Source organism: Lygodium microphyllum, chromosome 1 (genome assembly GCF_053477565.2).
Source record: "Lygodium microphyllum isolate KBCC chromosome 1, Lygodium_microphyllum_v1.1.10, whole genome shotgun sequence".
NCBI classification, from domain to species: domain Eukaryota; kingdom Viridiplantae; phylum Streptophyta; class Polypodiopsida; order Schizaeales; family Lygodiaceae; genus Lygodium; species Lygodium microphyllum.
Window position 1 is genome coordinate 167,951,422 of NC_141135.1, and position 16,993 is coordinate 167,968,414.

General features: G+C 37.8%; 1 non-coding gene across 1 annotated transcript; it reads left to right on the plus strand.

Moving 5' to 3' along the window:
• Positions 1-15,638: 15,638 nt before the first annotated feature.
• Positions 15,639-15,721, plus strand: TRNAL-UAA (transfer RNA leucine (anticodon UAA)). Its single transcript has one exon. It is a non-coding gene; the product is annotated as a tRNA-Leu (tRNA).
• The last annotated feature ends 1,272 nt before the right edge of the window (positions 15,722-16,993 follow it).

The window sequence follows — 16,993 nt, forward strand, 5'->3', positions numbered from 1 at the left end:
ACAATATGAAGATTGTTTTAGTCATTCACTCCCATGAGAGTTACCTCCTAAGTGCCCGGAAGATCACACAATTGATCTTATCCAGGGTAGTTGACCACCTAACCAACCGCCTTACCAAGTAAACGAATTGTTGGAAACGAATTGTTGGAAAAAGGGTTAGTTCAACCTAGCTCTTCTCCATACTGCTCTCTAGTCTTACTTGTTTAAAAGAAAGATGGTTGTTTCCGTATGTGCATAGACTACAGATCTTTGAACAAGATCACAATCAAGAATCATTTTCCTATCCCAAGGATAGATGATATCTTGGATAAGTTGCAAGGGGCTAGTATCTTTAGTCTCATTGATCTCAAGAACGGCTATCACCAGATACGGATAGCACCTGAAGATGTTCATAAGACAACTTTTCATACGACATTTGGACTATACGAGTTCTTAGTCATACCATTTGGTTTGACTAATGCACCTGTGACATTCAATCGAATGATGGAGAGAATTTTCAGACCTCACTTAAAGTTCACGTGTCTTCTTTGATGACATTCTAATATTTTCACGGTTTGAAGAAGAGCATAGAAAACATATATCTATTGTTTTTCAAGAGCTTCGCAAGCATAAACTACAGGTCAATGCTAGGAAGAGTGAAATTTTCCTTTCAGAATTTCATTACTTAGGCCATATTGTTTCTCACAATTTGGTGAGAATGGATCTTGAGAAGATTCGAGTCATTGTTGAATGGCCTACACCTACTTCTGTACATGAAGTTAGAAGTTTATTGGGCCTATATTCATACTATAGGAGGTTCATATGAGGTTTTGCGTATGTTGCATCTCCTCTACATGACCTTACTAAGAAGCGAATGCCTTTTTGCTGGGGATCAAGGCAACTACAAGCCTTTGAACGAATTAAGTTTCTTGTGACTCAAGAACCAATTCTCATAGTTCCGGATCTTCAAAAACCTTTTGAAGTTCACTACAATGCTTCTGGGGATTGCATTGGAGCTGTGCTTAACCAAGAGCATCATGCAGTAGCATTTGAGAGCCGACGCCTCAAGGACCATGAGCTACATACTCCAATATATGAGAAAGAGCTTATGGCAGTGGTACATGATCTTTAAGTATGGAAACACTATTTACTTGGTGCAGATTTTGTTATTAAAACAAATCACCAAAGTCTAAGATACTTCCTCACTTAGAAGAAGCTCTTAGAGAAACAGATGCATTGGGAAAATTTATTATCTATGTTTCATTTTCAAATCCTTCACACATCTGGAACTAAGAATGTGATAGTAGATACTCTACCACGACGACCTCGAGTGAATGCAATCACAACTATTTACCGTAACGAGTTCATGGATTTGCCCAAAATGTATGCAACTAATTCTGACTTCTCAACCATATGGGATTAGCTTAACTCAGGTCAGTCGATTACACCTTACTTGATTCGAGATGGTTATTTGTATCATCATCAAGCAATTTGTGTAGCATTACCATTGCGACACAAGGTAATGGATGAAGCACATGCATCTCCATATGCTAGACATAGGGGTATTCTACCCACTACTCAAGCATTGGAAAGATATTTCTTTTGGCCCACTCTTAGAGCTAACATTGAAAGATATGTCCACGAGTGAAAGATATGCCAAAAAGTAAAGTATGACAGGCATAAACCACCTGGTCTACTGAAGCCATTACCTATTTCTAATGAGCCTTGGGAAAGTATAGCCATGGACTTTATCATGGAGATTTCTCGCACACAAACAGGCAATGATGCAATCTGGACCATTGATAGATTTAGTAAGCAAGCTCACTTTATACTTGTGTGAAAGACAATCAAAGCCAATCATATGGCTAAGCTATTCATTGCTTATATTTTCAAGCATCATGGCATGCCTAAGTCCATTATACGTGATTGAGATGCCCACATGACCAGCCTCTTTTGGCAAGCTCTCTTCGAGAACCTCGAGACAAAGTTAAAGTTTTCATCCTCTTATCATCCTCAAATGGATGGGCAGAGTGAAAGTGCTAATTCTATTATTTTGGACCTTTTAAAATCCTATGTCTATGATAATCAAAGAGAATGGGAAAATTATTTGCCTTTAGTAGAGTTTGCATACAATAATGCGGTGCACTCTAGTATTGGTAAGGCACCCTTTGAGATCATCTATGGTAAGTCTCATTTACCACCCATTTTTCTTACGAAGGATAAGATCTTTGCATTAGATGAGTTTGTTAGAGGCATTGATACAACTTTCACTAAGTAAAAGCTGCTATCCAAAGGACACAAGAGAAACATAAATGCAAAGCAAATAAGCATCGTCGTAAGTTAGATCTCAAGTTGGGACACCATGTTCTTCTTAAGTTTGAGAGGGCTCACTTGAAGAAGCAGAAAGGTGAAAAGGGTAAAGTGGTTAAGCTTTATAATCACTATTATGGCCCTTTCAAGATCACATATAAGATAAACGAAGTGACTTTTTGTTTGGATCTACCAAGTCATTGGAACATTCATAATGATTTCCATATAAGTTTGATACATCCCTATATTGGAGAACCTCCAATGGAACCAATCAAGGAAGATTTACCTGACATAGAAGAAACAGAAGAGTTCCTTGTGCTTGAAAGAATTTTACACCATCAAGACAATACTCTAATAAGGTTAGGTAAGGTATTATGGAAGTATCTGATTAATTTTAAGAATTATCCCCCATTGGACACTCAGTTTATGACTAAGAGAGAACTACAAGACTTTCCAAATCTTCTTAAGGACTATGTATCCCCTCTACAGTTGAGGTCAATTGTTTAGAAGCCAAAGGGATGTCACTAAATTGATTACTTATTATGCATTCTCTATTTAATAAATTCATGTCAATAAATTAATGACTCACTTTTCTTTAAGTGGTGATGATGATCTAGCATGGCCATGAGACCATTTAGAGACCAGTATTCCTAGTGCATCACTTAATGGGGTGATCAGAGGAGTGTGACAGGGACATCTGGTACAGGTAGTACAAGTTATGAAGGGGGAAAGAAGTGTCTTCCAAGTGTAAGAGTGTATACAAGAACCAAGGAGTTACACATAAATGAAGATGGATTGAGTTCTAAGAAGAGGAAGTGCATTAGCATTATGTATATGTATTTATGTGTGCATCCAGGGACACCTGGAAATGTTTACTTGTGTCTAATGAGCATTGCATTCATTTGGGGTCATCCTCTCCCCTACAAGTCAAGGTTTAAGGTCTTTTCTTTCATTAAGAAAGACGAGAGAGGGAATTCTTTCACTAAGAAAGACGAGAGACGTGATTCTCTAGAAGTGAGGAGAGAAGTGATTTTCTCTTTCTAAGGTCTAAAATGGCACAAGCTTTTGTGTGGAATTCAATTGGGTTGAGGCCCAAGGCAATCTAATGAACTCTCCTTATCTATGACTCAAGGTGGTTGCATGGACCACAAGTTAAGAGTACAGTTTAAAAAGCTGTTTTTTGGAAAATTAATTTTTAAATTATCTCGCAATAGAAAAGAGATCTCTAAAAATGAGCCACGAGGGTTACCAGAAACAGTGAGATCTGCAACTTTTGCGTTGGACGTTTTTTCGTCCAAAAAACGCACAAAGAGATATCTCGAAATTAGTGCTATAGAGTGGAACACCCACATCTTGCATGAAGATCAACTCAACTCTCTCGAAGAAGAAGAGAAGCTCTTGAAAGCCTATAAAAGAGGAGACTCTCCTTGGGTGTAAGGGAGATGTGAAGGAAGCATCACTTTGCATGTATCCAAGAGGAGAAGAGAAGGTACAAGTGCTACGGAAGCCCTGCTGAAATCAAGTGTTGTGGAAGCTCTGTTGAAATCAAGTTTCAAGAGGAGAAGGGAAGGTGCAAGTGCTGCGGAAGCTCTGTCGAAATCAAGTGCTAGAGCCTTACACATATTGTGTAGAAGAGAAGGAGACTCAAGAAGGATCAAAAGGTGCCAACTTCCAAGTTGTGCAAGTGTTAGCCGGTTGTATACCGTGCAAGGAACTATGATCTTGTTTCCAAGATCTACAAGTAAGAACTGGCTTATGTGTAACGAAGGAGCTTGCTTCTTGTCAATAATATAACTCCACAAGGGGGGGGGGGGAGACTGGCCCATCTTCTAGTCCCTAGTCTGTTGCCAATTTCTTTACCTCTCTCTCTACATCTTTCTTTTCTCTCATCTATTCTCCCTCTGTGCCAACATAATATTCACCATATATATTTTAAGTATATTAGAAAGCCGAGCGCATATTTGGGATTCTATAATACACTTTGTGGCATGATCAGGTGTATACTTTTCTCCACATTTAAAGCATAAGCCTTTTGCCCTTCTTTCTTTGTAGTGGTCCATAGGAATAGACTTGGGATTCATATTGACTGAAATAGATTTAGGCTTGTTATCCCCTTGTTTGAAGTCAACTCTAGGACTATGTACTGTCCTGAAAGTGCTTTGAGGTCTTAAAGCATTGAATGGTGGATAAGTTGGCACTCTTAAGCTCCCACTTTTGGCACATGATTGCTGCCATAAACATTGCCAACTTGTCTTTGTTTGAAGGAAATCCTTGGCTGTCCATAACCAGAGGTTGAAACGAAGACTCTCTTCTATATTTCCTTCAATAGCACTCTGCAAGCTCAATATCTTTGAAAAGAGTGGTAGGATTTTGTGACATGACATTAGCTGATAAGGATGGCTCTAAACCATACATGTACTTGTGGAGTTTAGCTTTGTCACTAATGCTCTCTACATACATGGTAAGATTGAGGAATTGGTTGGTATACTCCCTTACAAGGCCTCTTTGCTCTAATCCATACCATCTTCGTGCCAATTTCTCTTTCTGAAGATGAGAGACAAATACCTCAGTCATAAGTGTCTTGAAAGCTTCCCAATTCTCTACAAGTATGTTTTCCTTCTTAATGCACCTCCACCAAGGATGCGCAAATCCCTCCAAATGCAAGGAAGAAAAATGAATCTTCATATCATCAGTTCTAGGGTATATATCAAAGTAAGATTCCAGTTTAAAAATCCATTCCTCTAGATTAGATGGCAAAGATGATTGACCATTGAACTTGGCCAAGATGATCTTATCTTTCAGCTCTCTTTCATGGAAGGATTGCTATCCCAAAATAGGCTGATCCTGAGTATTAGGCATTGAGCCCCCACAATGAGATGGAACTCTCCCAATAGGTGGCTAAGAACCACTATGAAACCTTCCCATTGGTAGAGGACCTCTAGGGAGTTGGGTATTCAACCAAAAAGCTTGGGAGTCGGCACCATTCAAACTGCCCAAATAGTCATCATGTCTTTGTGAAGTCTCACCTACTTCATATTGGCTATTTGGGATACCCCTTTGTCCAATGATTCCATGGCCTTGACCATTTTGGTTAGGTTGTTGAAGTGGGACTAAGGGTTCACTATTTGAATAAGCTTTGTCCTTTACTTCTTTGGATCCCATTTGCATTTGCATCCATTGGGAGGATTGAGCCATTATTTGAGCATTAGATTCTACTAACTTCTCAATGGAAGCCTTTTTTTTGGGTAGTTGAATCCATTAACTTTTCAATGGTAGACTTAATTTGACTAGTACACAATACCATTTTCTCCACTCTTGGTAATAGCTTCATATGACATTGGGCATGCCTATTTTCATGTTCACACATGGTATTGTAAAGCACACTGATTTCTCCATGTACTCGAGGCTCTTCAGGGCTCTCTTGGGGTGTATTATCCAACATAGAATCTCTAATTTGTTGAGCATACTCATCCTGAGCCTTATTTTTGCCTTTATGCTCTAATAGTGCAGTCCTACAATACCCCCTGTCAGAAAATTGGCTATAACTTGAGCTAGGAAGCTTTGATTCCCAAATTTTTTTTATTTAAATTGAAGCCAAAAATGCCCTCTTTAAGATGAGCTATAGTACATCATAACAAGTTTAGGATAGAAAATTTTGCAATTCAATCTATGAGTGTGAACTGTCCAAGCGTGCACTCTGCTTCAACCTATAAATGCCATGTTTCCACCTCTAAGGTAAAATGATGGTTCCAAATGGCTACCAAACCTTGTAGGAGGCTGAATAGGACCTTTGGGCACCGTGTAGTACCTACACCTATACTTCAGTAATGAAGTTGGTATCTATAAGGACTTGTAAATATCATGCAGTGTCATGTAAAGTCCATGTTTTGCTCTTGAAGGTACTTGAGTCTTTGAAGGCACTTCAATCTTCAATTCTCCACTTGTTATACTTGTGCGAGGGATAAAATGCTAGGACAAGCTCCCTACACGAGCTCCGAATCACCGAGAGGTGGGCAAAGTTTCCCCCGAGTTAGTTGGTTGTACCCCTTTAGGATCATCGATAGTGAGGAGGGTCACCTCTCTTTTGTCCCACTATATCCCCCAACATCCACCTTTTTCCTTGGTGGGTATATCAACATGGCAATAGCATGCTACTCTAATCAATCAACATGAAATGCATTTCTAAAAATTCAGCGATTTTCTCATGAAATGCAATAGGATTGAAATTTTGAAAAATTGGATGGGAAAAGGATCTTACCCATGCAATTCAGTGACTCACTGATTGCTAGTACTTACCCTTTATAATATTTCAAGCTTGGGTTAAAAAACCAACCAATCAAATCAAGGTTATACATCAAAACTTTGTAAATGATATCTACGATGGAATAAGATTGAATGAATGTTGAAATTCAATGAAATAGGCTTTGATTAATAGAAAGAGCACTAATATTTGATCTATTGATCAATTCAGATAATTAATTGACCAATAATCTCTCATCAATGGAAAAGCATAAGCAAGTGGATTATTGAGAGATTTTAGAGATTAAACAAGTAAGATACTTTGATTAAGCTTGAAGAAGATGATTAATGTCAGCTCCAATCCAAATAATAAGAAAATCCTCCATAATCCACCATGAATCCATCATAAAGCCCATATAAGCTCCAATATGATCAAATCCATGAAGAATCAATGCCACGAGCTTGCTTGAACACTTGAATATAAAAAATTCAAGCCTATTGAAGAACAGCCCCAAAATAGACCTTCAATATGAGCTCCAATATCCTCAATAAGTTGAAATCCTTGCAGTGTCTTCAATCTTGGAATCCATTCAACTTCAAAATGATGGTAGAGAAGCCTTGGAGGTTGGGAAGATCCAAAGATTGAAGAAATTTGAGCTTCCAAGTCTGTGGCTATGGTAGCCCTGCTATGTTTTAGGGTTTCCAGCAAAGGGGATGAAGATTAGGGCTCCACTCTTGCTGAAACTTGCTGAAGGTATTCCCCACTAAGTGTACCAATGTTATACAACCAATCTGTAAGAGATATGCAATAGAAGAAGGAGAAGAAACTATCAGGGAAATCATCACAATTTTTTATGCAATTTTCGGGCTATATGCTGGTCCATCAACTGCATCAACTTCTTGTTATTGGTACTCAATCTAATGAGCAAGAGGTAAGGAATCTTTGCCCCATGGTTTGGCTGAGAGAAATGGTCAATTAGAGAAGAAACTTGAAGGATTTCTTGGTAGCCACCATTGAAGATTCAACCAAAATCTTGGAAGAGAGAGAAAGAGAAGCTCCACTTGAAAAGTAACCACAGTTTAACTCCTGACTAAGCCAGGTTAACTCCCATTTGACCTAGTTACCTCAAAACTACATGGAAATTTAATAATGACCTACTATGAGGAAAAATGGATCAAAGACCAATACTTTGATACCACTTGTCAAGAAATGAACTAGATAGAGAGAAAGAGGAGAGAGAAGATTGCAAAAGAAAGGGAAGAAGAGGTGCAGAAGTGAGAGAAAGTGAGTGACAAGGAGAGAGAAATACTAGAATAGAGGAGAGAAAGACAGGAAAGAGAAAGAAGCCATTGAAGCTAAGAGCAAGGTGAAGAGGAGAAGAACAATAATGTATTAATGTGTCAAAAAGATGACAAAATTTACATGTCCCCCTTCTTTTATACCAATGTTAGTGTAACATGGCATCAATACTATTTACACACTAAATCCTTATTCTTCCCAGCTTCTTACATTCTTTCATGGTTTAAAGGTCAATTATGGTGAATCCTTTTCTTTTGCTAAGATTTTAGGACAATAGTGATTTCTTGCCAATTTCGTGAAGACTTCATGGGGTTTCTACTCCATTGAGCCCTAGGAAGCTTTCTCATATCTCAAACAACCAACATTGAATCATTCTTTACCCTTCAAGCTTCATTTCAACCTAGCTATGGAGGTATAACTGAGCAGCATAGTGTATGCTTCAAAATATTGGGCTTATCTTGATTTGTTCAAAGTGCTTTATTACTGTATTGGGCAAAGGGGTCCAAGCAACCAAGATTTAATGAAGATTCAACCCTAGCAGCAAGGAATACATGGATTATTTTCTCTTGAACTCTATGTATAGCATAGTATTATGACTTTCTCTTGATATCTTGATTAGGACTTCCTCTTGTTATCTTGGTCATCGATAAGGCTTCTAATCATGGGGATTTTCCATGTGTTCCACTCATAGAAGGTGAAGACAAGGTCAATCTATCATTCTTTAACCAATATTGAAGCAAATGATTGGGGTTTTTGAGTATTCTCTTTTCTTGAATATTTGGAGGCTTCATGAGGACTACCCATCAACTATTATGGATGAAATTTTATCAAGCTCAACACTCTTCTTCATCAAGTATTAAAAATATATTTCATCTACTCTTTTCTAATCTCTCCATTTACATTTGTTAAAGCATAGCCAATCATTGAAGGAGAGGTTAGGTTGAGGATACCTTTATTGCTTAATCATAATTTTCAACATTGATTGAGTGAATTTTGATTCCCAATCATTGAAGATTGATTTTCAATCATTATGTGAATGATTATTCAACATATCAGCTTGTTTTCTTCCATCAATACTTCCCAAGATTAATTCATGAATTCAAGAACATTGGCATTTGAAGTTTGAAGTATTTTCTTGTATATATATTGGCTAATCTCTAATTTTTTATCTTATACATTGATAAATCCAAGCAATTGCAAAAGATGAGTTTAGTAATTTAGTGAGTCACTGATTACTGAAGGTAAACCTTTATTTTCCCTCATTGATCTTCATTAATCTTTCAAATTCTTGCATACCATTGAATGCCCAAATCTTTTAAATCAGTCATCCATATCATCCTTGATTTTTAGAACACTAGCATTGCCATGTATAAATACTGACAAAGAAAAAAGATCAAAGTCGGATGATATAGCAAGACAAAAGAGAGGTGACCCTCCCTTGCTATTTAAGGCTCCATAGGGGTGTACAACCTACCCTGAAAGGAAGTATGTACACCTTCTAGAGTTTCAGAGCCCATTTAGGTACCTCATCTACCATTTTCTCCCTCACCATAGGTGGTGGACTATTGAAGACAACTTGGGAAAGAATGAAAAAGACTCAAGGATCATTGGCACTAAAATAGGGTAAAACAAAGTAGTGGACATAAAGAATTTCAAGGATTTACAAGTTTATCTCCTTTCGAAGATGGATGAAAATCAACAATCTTCTTCACCCAAGGAGAGTGATCCATGTCTATGTAAACTTTTGGAAGATTCTAAGAACATATTTCAACCTCCTATATTATTATCTCCTAAGCAAGAAGTAGACCATCGCATTGAATTGGCACTTGTGACACTAAACCTATAAATAAACCACCTTACACCAAGTTGTCAAATTATGAGAGAGAATAAGTGGATAAATAAGTTGAAGACTTGTTGGAAATGGGGTTTATTCAACCTAGTCATATACCTTTTGATTCTCCCATATTACTTGTTAAGAAGAAAGATGGTTCCTTCGAGATGTGCATTGATTATAGAGACCTTAATAAGAGCATCATAAAGAACAGATATCCAATCCCCCACATTGATGATTTGTTGGATAATTCAAGGATGCAAAGGTTTTCACCAAGATTAACTTGAGGTCAGGATACCATCAAATCAGGATGAAGGAAGGTGATGAGTACAATACATCGTTTAGGACATAAAGGAGTCTCTATCATTTGGCTTTTTTGATGCACTTGTAACTTTTCAAGCTCTCGTTAAAGAAAGAAGCTTTCTTTTGGATGCTAGATCCCACGAAGAGCTTCAATGAGCTAAAAAGTCCTCTTATTTCAGCACCTATTGTAGTGTGCCTAGACTTTTTCAAAGAGTTCACCATATTTGCTAATACTATGGTCATGGTATTAGGGTTTTTTTATACCAAGATCATGGTATTTTTCTTTTATAAACGTAGAAAGTTGTATGATAAAGAAAGGGAACTCCATGTCTATGAGTTGGAAATGTTAGCCATTCTTCATGCCATTAAGAAGTGACATCACTATATTTATGGCAACCATTTCAAAGTTAAGAGTGACCACCAAGTGCTAAAGTATTTTCTTTCATATCCTAATCTTTCTCCCAAAAAAAGAGGGTGGTTAGATATACTACAGGGCTATGACTTTGAGATTTCCTATATGACAAGCAAAGATAATGTAGTGGGCTGCTGGCAGATGCATTATCTAGGATATGAGCACTTTCTGTTTCTACTATTTCTACCCTAGTCAAAGATTGAATCTAGGATATTCAAGAAGAATATTTGTTGGATGAGCACATTGCCAATATAATGAAGAAATTACAACAACGTAATGAGTGTGAATTTTCCAATTTTAAGTGGCAAAATGGACTTCTTTGATTCAAAGGAAGAGTGTACTTGACTCCTCAAATATTATTTAAGCAATGCATATTACAAGAGATGCATTCTTCTCCTTTGCCAGGGTATACTAGATTGTTTAAGACCTTTGATAAGATCTATATATGTTTTTATTGGAAAAGACTTTGGAAGGATATCAAGGATTATGTGATGCAGTGCTTACCATGCTAGTAGAATAAAAACTTTAATTTGTTGCCTAATGGTCTACTTCAACCACCATTACCCATTTCATATGGTAAATGGATTGACATAAGCACAGATTTTATTATAAGACTTTCTACCACTAATTAGGATCAGAATAGTATTTTTCTTGTGGTTGATCATCTTACAAAATCAGACCACTTCTTACTTATCAAAGTCCAGTATTCAACCAGTTCATGGAAGGAATTTTCAAACTTCATGGATTACCTATGAAGACTATTTCTAACATGGATACAAAATTCATGGAATTTTTTTGGAAAACCCTCTTTACTTCCATGAAAATCAAGCTAACTCCAAGCATTGCCTATCATTCACAAACAAATGAACTAATAGAAAGGGTCAATAAATGGCTAGAGATCTATTTAAGACACTTTTGTCATGATACACAAAATGCATGGGATTATTGGATTCATCTTGCAAAGTTTTGTTATAATAATACATATCATATGAGTATAGGGATGTCACGATTTGAGGCATTGTATGGTTGCAAGGTTTGAGTACCTTCAGCATTGTTTCACAATGAAGTAAATTGTCTTGATCGAGAGGACTTAAAAAAGATGGAGGTCGAAATGAGGCAATGCATGGAATATATTAGAAAAGCACAAGAGACTATGAAATCTTATGTGGATGATAAACAAAGACATGTGGATTTGAAAAGGGAGAATGGGATTTTTAGCTTGCTCATCATTACTGTGCTCCATACCAAATCGCAAGGAAAGTTGGAGATCTTGCTTATCAACTTGATTTGTCTCCCAGGGAGGTCAGTCATAAATATATGTATGTATCACATCGGTTCAACATAAGGGATTTCTAAAATACCATTTATACACATTTTTTACATATAGAAGGGTCCATATAAAGGGGTTACTTACAGATTGAATAAAAAAGGGTTATATTTTATCAAGGGAAAATTCACAGAAAATGATATTTATAAATATGCCTTGAACACACGTGATATAGAGGGTATACATAAAGTGAATTACCTAGGATCTGTCTTCAACCACATGCATTCACAATGCCTTTTATGTCTCCCAATGCAATAAGTATATTGGCCCTGACACTCAAGTTCCTGAAGAACTACATCCCCTTGATGAGGATGGGTTGATCATTTTATGAGCCCAAAAGGATTGTTGGCAAGAGGAAGAAGGTTCTAAGGAATTGTATTGTGATGAAATATCTTGTTAAGTGGAAAGATTTGCCCATGGAACAGTCTTCCTAGCAACATGCTTCATATTTGGATCTATTTTCATGGCTTCTTCAAGAAGATACATTCTCCTAGTAGTGGACACCTTGTTGTCATAAATTTCTATGCTAGAAATAATTGGCCTATCGATATCTTAAATGACTTTTGATGATATGAACAAATATCTTATGAAAAGTATACTTCATTTCTAAACCTCATACATACCAATCCAACATTCCTATCCAAAGTTGTTATTTTCTCAACTATCCTATTTAGAACAACATTCCAAATTTCCATTGTTTGAACCTCTCATGATGCTTCTACAAGGCTATTTCAGCATCGGACTCTCACTCATTCATTTCCACAATCCATTCTTCAAAGTTTTGAGGAATTTTTTTTTGGTAGCGATGGATTGTAATAAAATAAATTTCATACCCATTTAGTTTGGTTAATTAGCATTTTTAGGCTAGGGTATAAAAGGCAAGAGAGTGCCAACGTAACACATCTTTGCTCATTCATTTGCCCACCATTGCAAGATGTGGGTTTCATACCTCCCCAATGACATTGAGGGTGGGCACTCAATGCCCACCATTACAAGATGTGGGTTCCTTGGAGTAGCCTTTCATCATGATTCTCATTGTATTTGATTCAATTCAGCCATGTCTACCTTATGCTATAGTTTAATGCAAAGTTGACAACTATGGCATTTTTATGGCTAGTTATTTCACATGTGGTTACTTAATTTTCTTGGTTATTTTAATTCAAGTTAGGCATTGTTCATTTCAAGGAGCATCATTGATCATTTGCTTCAGCCTATGAAGAAACTATAATAAATTCATTCATTCAAAGTATGCATTGACCTTCATCTTATTCAAGGGTTATCACAGCTTGTTCCAAGACCTCATTAGGATGCATTGATTAGTATTGAGTGCCCCATGAGCTTGAGCATATGTAGCACAAGGATTAGTAGCAAACATGTAGGATGTGCCTGTTTACCATGCCCTTGCATTTAATTTGCAAGATGCCTCCTCACTTGGCCATTGCCTCTTGGCACTTGGGCAGTCCTTTGGCACACTCTCATGGCTCATTGGCTTCACCTTGGGCACTACTTAAGGCAGGAATGTTAGCCATTGCCTCACTATTTGAAATAGTTTGTTGTAGACTATGGTGGACAACACCCATTAGGCATTGTAATGCTCATGTGATGCTTCTAGGATGCTAAAAGACTAGATGTTATGTTAATTCCTTGAGGTGTTGTTTGGATTGGATAGAGCTTATTTAGGCTACTCTTAACAAGGTTTATTGCTATAATCACATAGAGGACTTCAACAGTGGTTGAATATGCATCAAATTCATCCTATTTTGATACAATTAAGGCTCATTACTATTGCATATAGTTACAATTAGCCTCTTACACTTGTAAGGAATGTTCCAATGCCAAAGCATCTTCTTCACATACGACGAGAGTGGCCGCACTAATGGTGAGAAGCTCTCCTTCTCTCTCTTTCCCTCTTCCTCTCTCTCTCTCCCTCTCAAGGCAACGATCTCTCTCGCTCTCTCTCAAAAACGTTTGCGAAAAATGCCGCGCTCGGGTTTTCAGCCCTTTTTTCTCAGATTGGAATCACTATTTGCGTCGCAGTTCACGTTGTTAAGCATCATTAAGCATTGTTAATTTAATTTTGCGATGCAAATAGCAACGCCGCTACTTTGCATCGCAAACTGCCATCATTATCTCCCCATTCCCTTGTAGTGAGTGATAAGTATAGGTACCCTATGCCTAGGCTACACAATGTCCAATAGAGCATGTTGATACTTCACACTGGTGCTACTAAAAATTAGTTTGCTTTGCACTTCATGTGGCAAGAGAGTTGAGACATAAGCATGAATTAAGAATTTAGTTCTTTTTTTAAAAAATTGTGCATTGTATTCATCATTTAGGATCAATCACATATGATATGATTGCTTAATCTTCAAAGGATTTGCTTCATGTGCAAATCCCATAATGATGTGGTGAAAGATATGTGGACACATATGCCATGGAAATTTGTAATATCCATAGTTACAGCTTTAGCTTAGTAATGGCAATGCACCTTTTCTTTGTCAAGTCAAGACTCAAGCCACATAAATGGTAGACTAGTCTATAAATTGTGATTGTCTCCTTGATCCATTATCCAACAAACCTTTCCCTTGATGTAGTTCATTGATGCACTACTTTGAAAGAAATTCTTACATAGTAATGGTGAACATAAAATCAATAGTAAATATATCTTGCATACACACATGAGAGAGAGAGAGAGAGAGAGTGTGTGTGTGTGTGTGAAATAGAGAGAGGAGAAGCTTTGGTGTAATAAACATATATATCAAAGTATGTCATTGTCACATATATGATTTGAGTATGATAATGTAGTCCACTTCATAATTACTGAAGAACAAGATAGCTCACTATCCCACCTAGGATCCCTCCCCTCCCAACCCATTGTACATCAAAGCTCGTTGGCCTCCACAATCCCATGAAGCTCTCTAGTCCTCCCCTTCTCAACTCATTCTACAAATAGGTCCAACAACATTAGGCCCATCAGATTGACTATTTTGGTCGAGATATCACCAGAGAACTGACTTTTACAAAGGGAGCATTTGTAGCTACAAGAGCATGGGCGGGAGATGGTTGGATAGATGCCCCAAGGTTGAGTTATTCCAAGGTTGAGAGGTTGCTCGATTCATGTAGATTTCCCAATTGTTGTTGTTGAGAAGGTTACTAGAAAGGTTAAGAAAGTGGACAACCTCCCCTTCTATGTTTTCATATTCTCCACACTTGACCCCTCATTGACACACTGAGAGAGAGAGAGAGAGAGAGAGAGAGAGAGAGAGAAGGGGGAGATATTGAGTTGCGTGCGTGATTGAGAGTACAGGAGTGGGAGGGGAGGAGGTATCAAAGTATCAACTAGCTTGTGTTGGGAAGAGAGATCACTTGGCTCGTGGAGAGCATGAAAGGGACCATGAATGCATGGGAAAAGGGAAGGGAACGGAGAGAGGGGGTGCATGGACACACATGCACAAAAGAAGAGAAGAAGAGCGTCTTTTACATGCTAGGAATAATCATTAGATGCCTTAAAAGAGAGAGAAAGCCTCTAAATTTTTAAATCTTATTTTCTCATTTTATTTGATCTCCTGTGGCACATAGGCTTAGGAGTAACATGCTTAGTTCGGGATCACCGAACCTAACCTTTAGGTAATTTAACGTAGAAAAGGTTTCCTTTTCTCATGTTGTCCACGTAGGTTTGGGAGTAATATCGTTAGTTCACGATGACCAAACCCAACCTTGGGTTGATACATAGAAAAGATTGCAACTACGGAGAAGTTAACGTGAGTGTATCGGTGTGTGTCGCATAACGACAGGTCGGTATGTTTTCCTTTCTGGTCAAAGTAATTTCAACTCGTATGTGGATTACCATTAGGTAGCTGAGTATAAGGTTGAAATTTCTCATCACGTAAATATACTTTACAATCGATGTTAATAACCACAAAGATTAGCCAGATCAGCAAGCTTGCCCGAGTGGTTAAGGGGGGCGACTTAAGATCGCCTGCACTGTAGTGCGCGTGGGTTCGAACCCCACAGCTTGCAATGTTTAGCTCCTCTGACTCTTTATTAAGAGTTTCGGCCCTGCACGCCTTTTTTGCGGGTGAACTTTTTGATCTTCTTGCTAACCAAAACTGTAGAGATTATCGTGCCCTAATTTAATCTTGAAATGCCATGGCGAAGCTTTACTTAGTACTATCTTAATCTTGAAATCCCAGGGCGAAGCTCACAAAGTCTCTATCAAAATGTCTTGATCAAAAAGTCCCCCTTCATGGGTCCTCTTGATGACCACCATTGGAAATTATATGGAACAGGGATTGTCCTATGCCAAAGCTGGATCCGTGGAGGAGGAGATTCGATGCTGCTTAGAGAGCATCCCCTTCCTACATTCTCCAAACGATGTTATCTACATATATTCTGCACCCAAAAAATGCTCTACCATAATTGGTCCCACATATTTATATTTTGTAAATTCAATTTCTTGATCCAGAGCCACCAAACTTGATGAAAGTAATACCTACACTTGCTCAATAACCAAGCACTCATATCTTCTCTCATAAATAACCTACCCTGTCCAAAATTATAGGGCTTATCCTTCAAAATATTGATCAATGAAGATTTTCTACCACTTAACATTTGTGTCGATGAAATATTCTCCCTCTTTGCGTTCGACATTAAAAAAATGTTAGTGGATGCTCATTTGTCTGGAAAGTCTGATGACCATGGCTGAGTAAAATCAAATGCAATAAGATAGTTACAACATTGGGTGTGCAAGGAGTGGGAAGCCATTTGTCTGGAAAGTTTGAAGACTATTTGTTGAGTAAAAGTCTCATGTAAGAAAAGAGTCACAACATCGGGTGTGAGGGAAGAGTGGGAACATTGTTATTTACTAAGCATGTGCCAAGTAATTTCTCCTTGAGGCAAATTAATTACCTATAGAAACACGTAGCTCTTGAGCTACATGCATTATTCTACATGGGAGGTAGCTAATGCATTCATACAAAGGCTTGAGCTAAAGATATGTGCTCCTATAGGAGAGTGTTGATGATAACAAAGGGTCAATCCACGCATGTGACACTTCAAGCTCTGCACAAACACAAGAGGAGTGAAGGTAAAATAGACAGTGATAGTACCATTTGCACAAAGTGCTTGGAGTGATTGTAGCCTCAGAAGAACACATCTTCAATACAAAAGAAGACAATAACCCGAGGCTCAAAGTGAACACATAACTAGTGTCTAAGTGCATTAGGAAGGACATGGAAGACAAAGTGGAAGAACCATTGAAGAGCTCTGGACACTTACAATGTTCATTCTAAT